Source organism: Humulus lupulus, chromosome 1, assembly GCF_963169125.1.
Source record: "Humulus lupulus chromosome 1, drHumLupu1.1, whole genome shotgun sequence".
NCBI lineage: Eukaryota > Viridiplantae > Streptophyta > Magnoliopsida > Rosales > Cannabaceae > Humulus > Humulus lupulus.
In genome coordinates, this window is record NC_084793.1 from 170,712,732 (window position 1) to 170,723,245 (window position 10,514).

Below are 10,514 nucleotides of genomic sequence, written 5' to 3' on the forward strand. Positions count from 1 at the left end.
GAACTTCCCGGATGCGACGCCGAAGGTGCACTTCTTAGGGTTCAGCTTCATCCCGTACTTCCGGATAACCGCGAAAGCCTCCGCCAAATCATTCGAATGTTCCCGCGACTTCTTGGACTTGACCAGCATGTCGTCGATGTATACTTCCATGTTTCGCCCCAGCTGGGTCCTAAACATTCGATTGACGAGCCTCTGGTAAGTTGCTCCGGCGTTCTTGAGTCCGAAAGGCATGACGACATAGCAGTAGATGCCCTTGTCAGTTTGGAAACTGGTGTGCTCCTAATCTGCCACGTGCATGGAGATCTGGTTGTAGCCCGAGTAGGCGTCCATGAAACTCAAGATCTCGTAACCGGACGTAGCATCCACCATTTGGTCTATCCGGGGGAGCGGGAAACAGTCCTTCAAACATGCTTTGTTGAGGTCCGTGAAGTCGATGCAGGTCCTCCATGTCCCGTTAGGCTTCGGCACCAAGACCGGGTTGGCCAACCATATGGGGTACACGGCTTCGCGGATGAAGTTAATGGAAGACAGCTTCTCTACCTCCAGTTTGAGGGCCTCGGCCCTTTCCGTCCCCAAAGGTCTGCGCTTCTGGTGGACCGGGGTCGCGTTTGGGTCAATACTCAACGCGTGGCATATGATATTGCGGTCGATCCCGGTCATATCGGAGTGGGACCATGCCAGAAGATCCTGGTTTTCCTTGACTTGGGCGATAATGGCGGCCCGAATGTCTTCCGGCAGGCTCTTTCCCACTTGGACGACCCTGGCAGGGTCGGACTCGCTGATGCATACCTCTTCTATTTTGTCCATTGGCTCAAGGGCGCGCTCCTCTCCCAACCGTGGGTCCAGATCGTCCTCGTCCTGGACAGCTTGCTCGGGCGGGCGGAGTGCCGGCCCGACGGGCTCATCCCGGACCATACAAACGGGACGGGCAGATATATGGTAACACTTCCGCGCGCTTTTCTGGTCTCCGCGGACCGTCCCTGTCCCTCCGTTGCTGCACGAGAACTTCATGCATAGATGGTGGATGGAGGTGATGGCCCCGAACTCGACCAGGGCGGGCCGGCCAAAGATAGCGTTGTAAGCGGTCGGGCAATCCACCACCACAAAGGTGCAGAACTTGAACGATTGCTGCAACGCGTCCCCCAGAGTTACAGGCAGCTGGACCTTTCCCATGGGGAGGAGCGCGTCTCCCTTGAAGCCGTAGATTTGGGTCGGGCACGACGCCAGATCAGCCTCCGTCAGGCTGATGGCGGCAAAGATGGATTTGAACAATAATTTGACAGAGCTCCCGTCATCCACCAACACTCGGGACACCATCTTGTTGGAAATTTGAGCATCTATGACTAGTGGGTCGTGGTGCGGGAAATGGACGTTACGGGCGTCGTCTTCCGTGAACGTGATGGGGAGGTTCATCAATTTGGGGCGCTGAGCAGGGGCCTGGACGAGGGCGTAAACTTCTTGGTCATGATCCAGCTCGCACAGATAGCGCTTTTGATCATTCTTCGAAGGTCCTCCTAGGTGGGGTCCGCCTGATATGGTCGACACGTTCCCGTCCACTCGAGGGGGCGCTGCCCCGGAAGGATAGGGCATTCCAGGACCGGGGGCCTGCGTGGCGACGGCCCCCTGAGGGGCCTGGGCCGAGAGCCCCGGCGCATACCCCCCCTGGGGTGGGTATGCACGAGTTGTTGCCGGCGCCGTAGACTGCGCGGGGTTTGCTGTCATGCCCGGGATGCTTACGGGCATCCTTACCCATTGATGGAGGCGGCCCAACTTGATGAGGTTTTCAATTTCATCTTTGAGCTGCCGACACTCGTCGGTGGTGTGGCCCACATCTTTGTGATAGGCGCACCGTTTGCTGGTGTCTCTGGGGTTCCTCCCCCCCCTAAACATGGGGCTGGGTTTCCGGTAGTGGATCGCTCTTTCTGTAGCCAGGTAGATGTTTTCCCGTGTATCCACCAGGTTAGTGTATTCTGAATACTGGGGCTCATAGCCCCTCTTTCCTTTTTTGGCCAACTCTGGCCGGTTCTGACCTTTGCCGGCCCGCTTACCCCGGGAGGGATTCACGCTTGCCTCGGTTACTCCGGTCTGTGATTGCTGGGCCACGACGGGGGCCATACTGTGCCCTGCTGGCGCGACGCCATACCCAGAGAAATGCATTGATTGGGCTGGGGCGTATCCCGAAGCGGCAGGACCGTACACCGTAGGCGTGTAACTAACGCCGGGCGCGACAACCGCCCCCGGGACAATGGGGGGCGTTGCGTAGAACTGTGCGGGGAAATGTCCCGCACCTCCTGGAATCATCTGAGGGACTGGATGAGGAGTCGAAGGCCATCCAAAGGCCTGGATCTGAGCCTCCTCCCAGTTGATGAATCCTTGGGCCCTCCTAATAAACTCTTCTAGAGTGGCGGCTTTATTGCGCTGCATGTCGTCCCAGAGCGGGGACCCGGCCCGGATTCCAGATTGTAGTGCCACCAGGTGCTGTCCATCATCGACCTTTGTCTTGGAGGCTTCTTTAGTGAAGCGCTGGATGTAGGCCCTCAATGTTTCCGCGGGCATTTGCTTAATATTGGCGAGGGCACTGATTTGCATGTCCATCCTCATGGCGGCCACGAATTTCTTTCGGAAAGCCGACTGTAGCCCGGACCATGTTTGGATGGACCCCAGTTTAAGCCTTTTCCACCACTCTTCGGTGGGACCGCCCAACGTGATGGAGAAGCAGAGGCACTTGCCGTCGTCGCTGACATGAGCCACGGTCATGAGTCAGTTGTACCGGGACAGATGATCCCTAGGATCCGTGCTTCTAGTGTAGGCGGCGAGACTTGGCATCTTGAACCCCTTGGGCAACGCGGCGTCCAGGATATGTCTTGCGCACGGCTCCTTGTCCTCTTCGTCAGAGTCAGTGTCCGCGCCTTCCTGCTTGCGGACCAAGCGGTCGGTGACCTTATTTAACGCTGCCATTTGCTCCATGAGCTGCCTGGCCGCCCTGTCCTCCAGGGGGATTCTCTCGTTCCGCCGGTCGTTTATGTCGTTCCTGAGGTCGCCGTTTCGAGGAAGGATTTTTTGCTTGCGGGCCCGCTCTTTCCGGGCATTTAGTCCGTCACGCAAATCTACCCGGGAAGTGTCGTCCCTGGAGCTGAGAGCGTTACGATCCTCGCGGTGGGATCGTTCCCGATGGTTCTTGTTGACCGAGGCACTCGGATGTAAAGACTTTTCCCTCCCGTTCGCCCTTGGGGCGGGCCGGGGCTGACCGTCCTGCGGCCGTACCCCCTGCGGATCGAAAGGGTGGCCTCGTCCTGGGACAGGGCGCACCTTCTCTTTCCTGGGTAACGGCCGCGAACGTGCCCCGACTTTATTGACGGGGGTAGTCTTTTTCCGAGTCGTCCGTCGTTCCTTGTCCGGGACTTTCGGAGCCGCGTCGGGGAGATGCTCTGGCGGACGGATCGGACTGGCACCCCTGGGGCCCCCGACTTGCGCTTGGGGAGCGGGTTGTTGCGTTTCTGGTTGCGGGCCAGCTGTGGGGTTGGCTGCCGGGCCCTGCGCGGCCATCAGTGCTTGCAGGGCTTGCAGAGATTCCTGCACCCGGCGGTGCGCCTCCGCCTGCTCGGCTATCCTAGCCTCCTGGTCCAGGATCTGCTGCCTCAGCCTAGTCACCTCCGACTCTTGCTGACCGTCGAGAGGGACTTCGGGGTCCGCGGCTTCATCGTGATACTCCCCTTCGTTCTCCTCCTCGTAGTATTCTTCTTCGTTTTCAACTTCGTACTCTGCCTCACCCTCGTAGTCTTGCGACTCGTCCTGGTGAGACGTCTGAAGAGGCACGTCTTCAGGCGGGTCCTGAGGAACGTGCTGAGAAGGCAGTGGGTCTCCGTTACCCTGCTCTGGGTTGGTAGGGTCGAAGGTGGTGTGACGCGTGTTTACCATCGTAGCAAAGGCCTGACGTTGGCGCTAGCTTCCTTCAGCTCTCAATGAAAGCACCGAACTGTTAACCGAGATTTTCGGCAACTATCTTAAAGAAGGATGTTTACTGATAATAATAATGAAAATGGAAGATCGACACAAGATTTTTACGTGGTTGGGGCGTTAACTAGCCTTAGTCCACGAGTCTGTATATAAGTCTGTATTAGAGCTAGGATAAGCTTTTACAATGGAGTTGTTTAACTGTATTTGAGCAGAGTTTCTGCCTTTTCTCCATTTCTACGTTGCATTACAACTTATATTTATAGGTCGAGGGGGACATCAGGTTTGGGCCGGGCCCGACCCGGACCCATCTGAGGAATGTGCACAAGGGGCCTTCCTAGTGGAGGCCCGAGCTAAAAAGGTGTACAGTACGCCAAACCCGAACCAGCTCAGGCCCAATTAGTTGCCCTGAGACGCAAGCATTCTCCCGACAAAACGGCACTTTGCCTCTGACCACTTCGAATCACGAGGCCGATTCAGGGGACAAGACCGGTCAGAGTACTTGGCTGCGCAGTCCTGACACGCCAGCAGATAATTCCAAGGTGACCCTTTCTGCAGGTGAAAAGTGGGGGGACAATGCCCACGCGAAATGAGGCGGTTTCAGTATCCTGGACGCCTGACCCATAGCCTGGGGATGAAACGGCCCAGATTCGTTTACCTTTGGCCCGCTTCGTTTACTTCAGGCCCGGACCATTCCGGGCCCGGGACAGGGACGCGATGGCCACGATGGTCCGGGGCACTCCGGACAGTGCTGGGACCGTTCAAGTTGAACATGAACCCGGAGGAACGTCCCAGACCCTTCTACACAGGCCCAGTTCGTAGTCCTCGTACCAGGCCCAAATACCGAACCGGTCCCTCTGACCGTGGGCCGGGGCGAGGGCCCAAAACCCTGACAGGAAATGGGGATAACACTATTCATAACCAACTTCATTTAAAAAACCAAAAAGTAGGTGTTCTACATTTAACCAGAATAGAAACTTCGTTTATTACATTACTGGTCATTGCGTAAAAACTACTATATAGCCCTTATTTAGCTAGAATTGTCCTAAGTTGGTACATTTATGGTATGATGGTAGTTTGGACAAAAAATAATATTAATTGTGTCTATTTTTACTAGTAATTTAATATAAATTATATTTTCCTTGTTGAAATTTTTTTATTCACCCAAATTAAGAACTCAAGCAATGAAAGGCACAATTAAAAATATACACCAATTATCTTCACTTTCAATAACTTATAACTTTAATTGCGAAACCCATACAAGTCATGTCACGTTCATAATGAAGCAAACTGCTAATTAATGTAAAACTTAACCAATTTGTTAGAACAACTGGTCCAACTTATAGTAAGACAAGTTTACATGTAAGTTGGTAAATTATTCTAACTTAATAACAACACATTTTAGGAGAACCAATACAAAATATTGCAGGTGAATTGTTACGGAGAGGAGGTTACTAATAAATTTGCCATACTCTCAAAAGGGCTTGTCGGATTTGTGGCAGGATTTCAAAGCATGAATTCAGTCTATAGGAGTAATACTCTCCACCAAGGATGATGGGTTATTTAGTAGGTCTGCAATCTTCTCAACAACTTCATCAACACTCCTCGTCTGCTCTCTTGCCAAGCTGAAAGTCTTCAATAGTTTGAATATTATTTCACTCAATTCAAACAAAAGGTCCTTAGCTTCAACACATTGTCGGTTAGCCTTTCGCCTTAGTCGCATCTCATCCTCCAACTCATCTTCCAAAATGGGGCATCTCCTACACTTGACAACTTTATGAGCCAACTTGTCTCGACTCGAAATTGATGAACCCTTTTTCCTTGACGATCCAGGAGTCTCGAAAACCATGGGGGAAGCACTCTTTGGGGTACCAAATTCTCCGGAAGAAATTGTGTTACACTTTATTTTTTAGTGTGTTGGGTCTATGAATGTTTCCAATAAGTTTATATTTTTTGGACTATATTCTTTCAAGTCTAATTAAACGAAATGCCTTTTAAATAGGTGTGTTTTAAGAAATATGAATAAAACTTATACCCAAACACACAACAATAATAGAATACAATGCACGAGTATTTTGTTTGTTTGTGAGTGTCAACATGTCAAAACATTGAATAGTTTCTGACCATAAGTTGACATGACATCACATTGTGGAAAATTTTCCAACCTTCTGAATCGTGTTCAACCTTGCAATTTTTAATATACATTTTTATTGTATTGGTACTATTGTATTTTATAGCTTGAACACATTAAAAGTAATTATAAATAAATTGTGTTCCATTATAACTATAAATTTTAAATGATTACTTATGATTCATTACATAAATAAATTAATAATCAAACCAATTAGATAATAAGCACATATAAAGAATGGAAGATTATTAAATAATTCAATAAAAATATTACCTAAATATTATTGTTTATTTTATTTTTGTTTGAATGAAGTCATGTTTTACTTTATGAACATATGTACATGAAATTATAACTAATTGAAAATATTAAATGAGAACTATTGTTTCATATATTGTAACAATTTTTGTTAGAACACTCGAAATTGTTATCATTGATGTATATATACTGGCAATCTATAAAAAAAATTGGATATTTATTTAATTGTTGCCCATGGTTATTCCTGTCCACTTTTCACGTGAGTGCCAAAATATAAATAATATATTATGTCCACAATTGAACGATCATTCATGTCCACTATTCCAATAGTACAGTGGTCATTCACGTGCACTATTTCAATAGTAAATGATCATTCGTGTTAAATAATATATTATGTCCCCAATTGAACAATCATTCATGTCCACTATTCCAGTAGTACAATAGTCATTCACGTGCACTATTTCAATAGTAAACGGTCATTCGTGTGCATTATTTACAAAAGTAGTCTTACTTGTCTTTTATTATCATTTATTACTAAGATTTTGTTATATTTACCTTTTCATATCATATCTTGCTAACTATTACCAAAACAATCTGAATATTTTTTTTATAAAAAATGTAGGTTTTTTTTAAATATAATCCGAATATTTTTTTAATAAAACAAAATCCAACCTAATTGACCTGTTTTTATTTTTATTTTTTTATAAAACATAATCCAAACTAGTTTTTTTTCCAAAATAATCCAACTATTACAAATGTATTTTCTCCATAAAAGTAAAAATGTAAAATTATTACTTATTTTTATATTAGAAAAATAATATAAATAATCAAGCCAATTACATAATAAACAAATATAAAAAGTAAAAGATTATTGAATAACTCAATTAAAATATTACCTGACTATTATCGTTTATTTTATTTTGGTTTAAATGAAGTTATGTTTTACTTTATAGTCATTCAAATAATATCAAAACTAACTCAAATTATTGAATGAGTTCCAATGACATTGTTTCATATATTGTAACATTTTTTGTTATAACTAAAAAGTGTTATCATATATATATACTCGTAATCTATAAAAAAAAGATTGCATATTTATTTAATTGTTGCCCATGGTTATTCCTGTCCACTTTTCACGTGAGTGCCAAAACGTAAATAATATATTATGTCCACAATTGAACGGTCATTCATGTCCACTATTCTAATAGTACAGTGGTCATTCACGTGCAGTATTTCAATAGTGAATGGTCATTCGTGTTAAATAATATATTATGTCCACAATTGAACGGTCATTCATGTCCACTATTCCAATAGTACAGTGGTCATTCATGTGAACTATTTCAATAGTAAATGGTCATTCGTGTGCACTATTTACAAAAGTAGTCCTCCTTGTCTTTTATTATCATTTATTACTAAGATTTTGTTATATTTACCTTTTCATATCCTATAATGTTAACTATTACCAAAACAATCAGAATATTTTTTTTTTATAAAAAATGTAGTTTTTTTTTAAATATAATCCGAATATTTTTTTAATAAAACAAAATCCAACCTAATTGACCTGATATTTTTTTTATAAAAAATAATCCAAACTAGTTTTTTTTTTCAAAATAATCCAACTATTACAAATGTATTTTCTCCACAAAAGTAAAAATTTAAAATTATTACTTATTTTTATATTAGAAAAATAATATAAATAATCAAGGCAATTACATAATAAACAAATATAAAAAGTAAAAGATTATTGAATAACTCAATTAAAATATTACCTGACTATTATCGTTTATTTTATTTTGGTTTGAATGAAGTTATGTTTTACTTTATAGTCATTCAAATAATATCAAAACTAACTCAAATTATTGAATGAGTTCCAATGACATTGTTTCATATATTGTAACATTTTTTGTTATAACTAAAAACTGTTATCATATATATATATATACTCGTAATCTATAAAAAAAAGATTGGATATTTATTTAATTGTTGCCCATGGTTATTCCTGTCCACTTTTCACACGTGATTGCCACAGGTAAATAATATATTATGTCCCCAATTGAACGATCATTCATGTCTACTATTACAATAGTACAGTGGTCATTCAAGTGCACTATTTTAATAGTAAATGGTCATTCGCTAGCATTATTTAAACAGTAAATGGTCAATCGTCTCTACTGTTTAATTGAATTGTCTTCCTTGTCTTTTTCTCTCAGTCAAATGTACTATTATCTACTATTTGCCATGTCATGTTCTATAAAGTTCACTCCTCCCCAATCATCAAAATAGTATATTTGGTAAATAATTAACTTATTTTATGCTGTCAAAAAAGGAATAGCACAATATTATAAAAATAGATAAAAATATCAGTGCATTTTTTTTAATAATCTCACACCTTGTTTAATTTTTTTTCCTATAGTACTATTCACAACATTACCATAATTTTAAATAAAAAACGATCCACCAACTAGTGATCATGCAAAATGAAAGATAATTCTTCAACTCTCCCCACGTACAATATTGCAATAGTCTATGGTCATTCGGTTCCACTATTTATATGAAAATTTCTTTCTTATCTATTAACAAAGTTTATCATTCCCAAGATTTTGTACTATTATTATAATATCATTTGTTTGTCTTGATATTTGTGTTTGTCTTCATCTATGATAAATATAAGTAACATTCTATACTATTTAACTTGTATAATGGTGTCATTCTCGCATGCACGTAATTTTATTTTTCCTCTTCTATCTCATCAAGATCAATTTAATACTATTTAACTTGTACAATGGTTGCATTCTTACCATAAAAAGTACTTACACGTTGTACTACTTACCCATTTGAGTTGTGAATTGTCAAAATCACCCATATTATAACAAGTTAAAAAATAATTACCTATGAGTCAATTCTGTGAAGTTGAAACACAAAATTAAATTAATTTATTTTTTGGCAATGTTGTTGGGAAAAAGTTAGAAAGGAGTGAAAAATTCACACATAAAATTGGTCCACATTTATAATATTGTAAAAAAATAACAAATTTTAGTAAATCATTTTAACATTAAATAGATTTTCTAACTTGATTTCGAAAACAATAAAATATAATATTAATATATTTATTTTTCAAAAGCCATGAAATCATCTTGTCTTCGTGATTGTTTTTTCATGACTTGTTTAATTTTTTTTTTCAACAAGACACATTGATTGTTAATCTAGGGTAATATTTTAATATAAATACAACATAACAAACATTTAATAGAGAACAAAGAGTCCATTAGAGAGAAAAAATTTCTTAACAAATCACAATAATATTCTAAAGAAAGAGAAGGAATTGAAATACATATTCTGATATATGTAGTTCATTTCTCAAACTACGAATTTTTTTTTAATAGATATTACTAGATGAGCCACTAAAGTTGGCTGATTAGTTGGTTTAGGGTGATAATATCTCGCCCCATATCATCCACCAACTTCTCTAGAGAATATACATGATCTTTTAACCAGTCAAAAACACATTGCATCTCATTGAACTGACCATTAAGTTGATTGACCGCAACTTCAATTTCTTCGTGCTACAATTGCAGTTGATCAAAAGCAAACTCTACTTCTTCCGCGGCTCCACAAACACATCTTCCATCATCAGCATACCCATGGCAATGGGGAACATTGGGGCAGTTTTGGTTGCATTGGTTGTTAGTGGCCATAGATGAACGTTAGGAAATAACTACCAAAAGAATTAATAAGAATGGTTGAATGTTTAGATGGATGATTGTGGTTGAAAAGTAATTGCAGGACATTTGTATTTATAGGCAAAGTCCTTACCATGCTCCCAACCACTCCCCATGGTCTTGTCAAGTCATGACATATATAATAATAAGATTAAACCTCATGCATACACGTCAATTAAACGTAGTGTAAGGTTGTGTTCGGAGCATATAGGAAGGAGATACTTCAACATTAATATGAATTGATTTTTTCAAGATTTTGGGATGATTAGTTTTGCATGTAAAGTAATAAATATATATTTGGCATTGGAATGATTACTTAAAATTGAAAAACAATGCACTTAAAATGATAGAGGCTCTCACCATAGCAAATTACATACATAATAGAAAAAGTTCACACTTAAAATACCAAAAGTATACAAACCACAGAAAATAAAAACTAAAAATGGTCGTAAAGA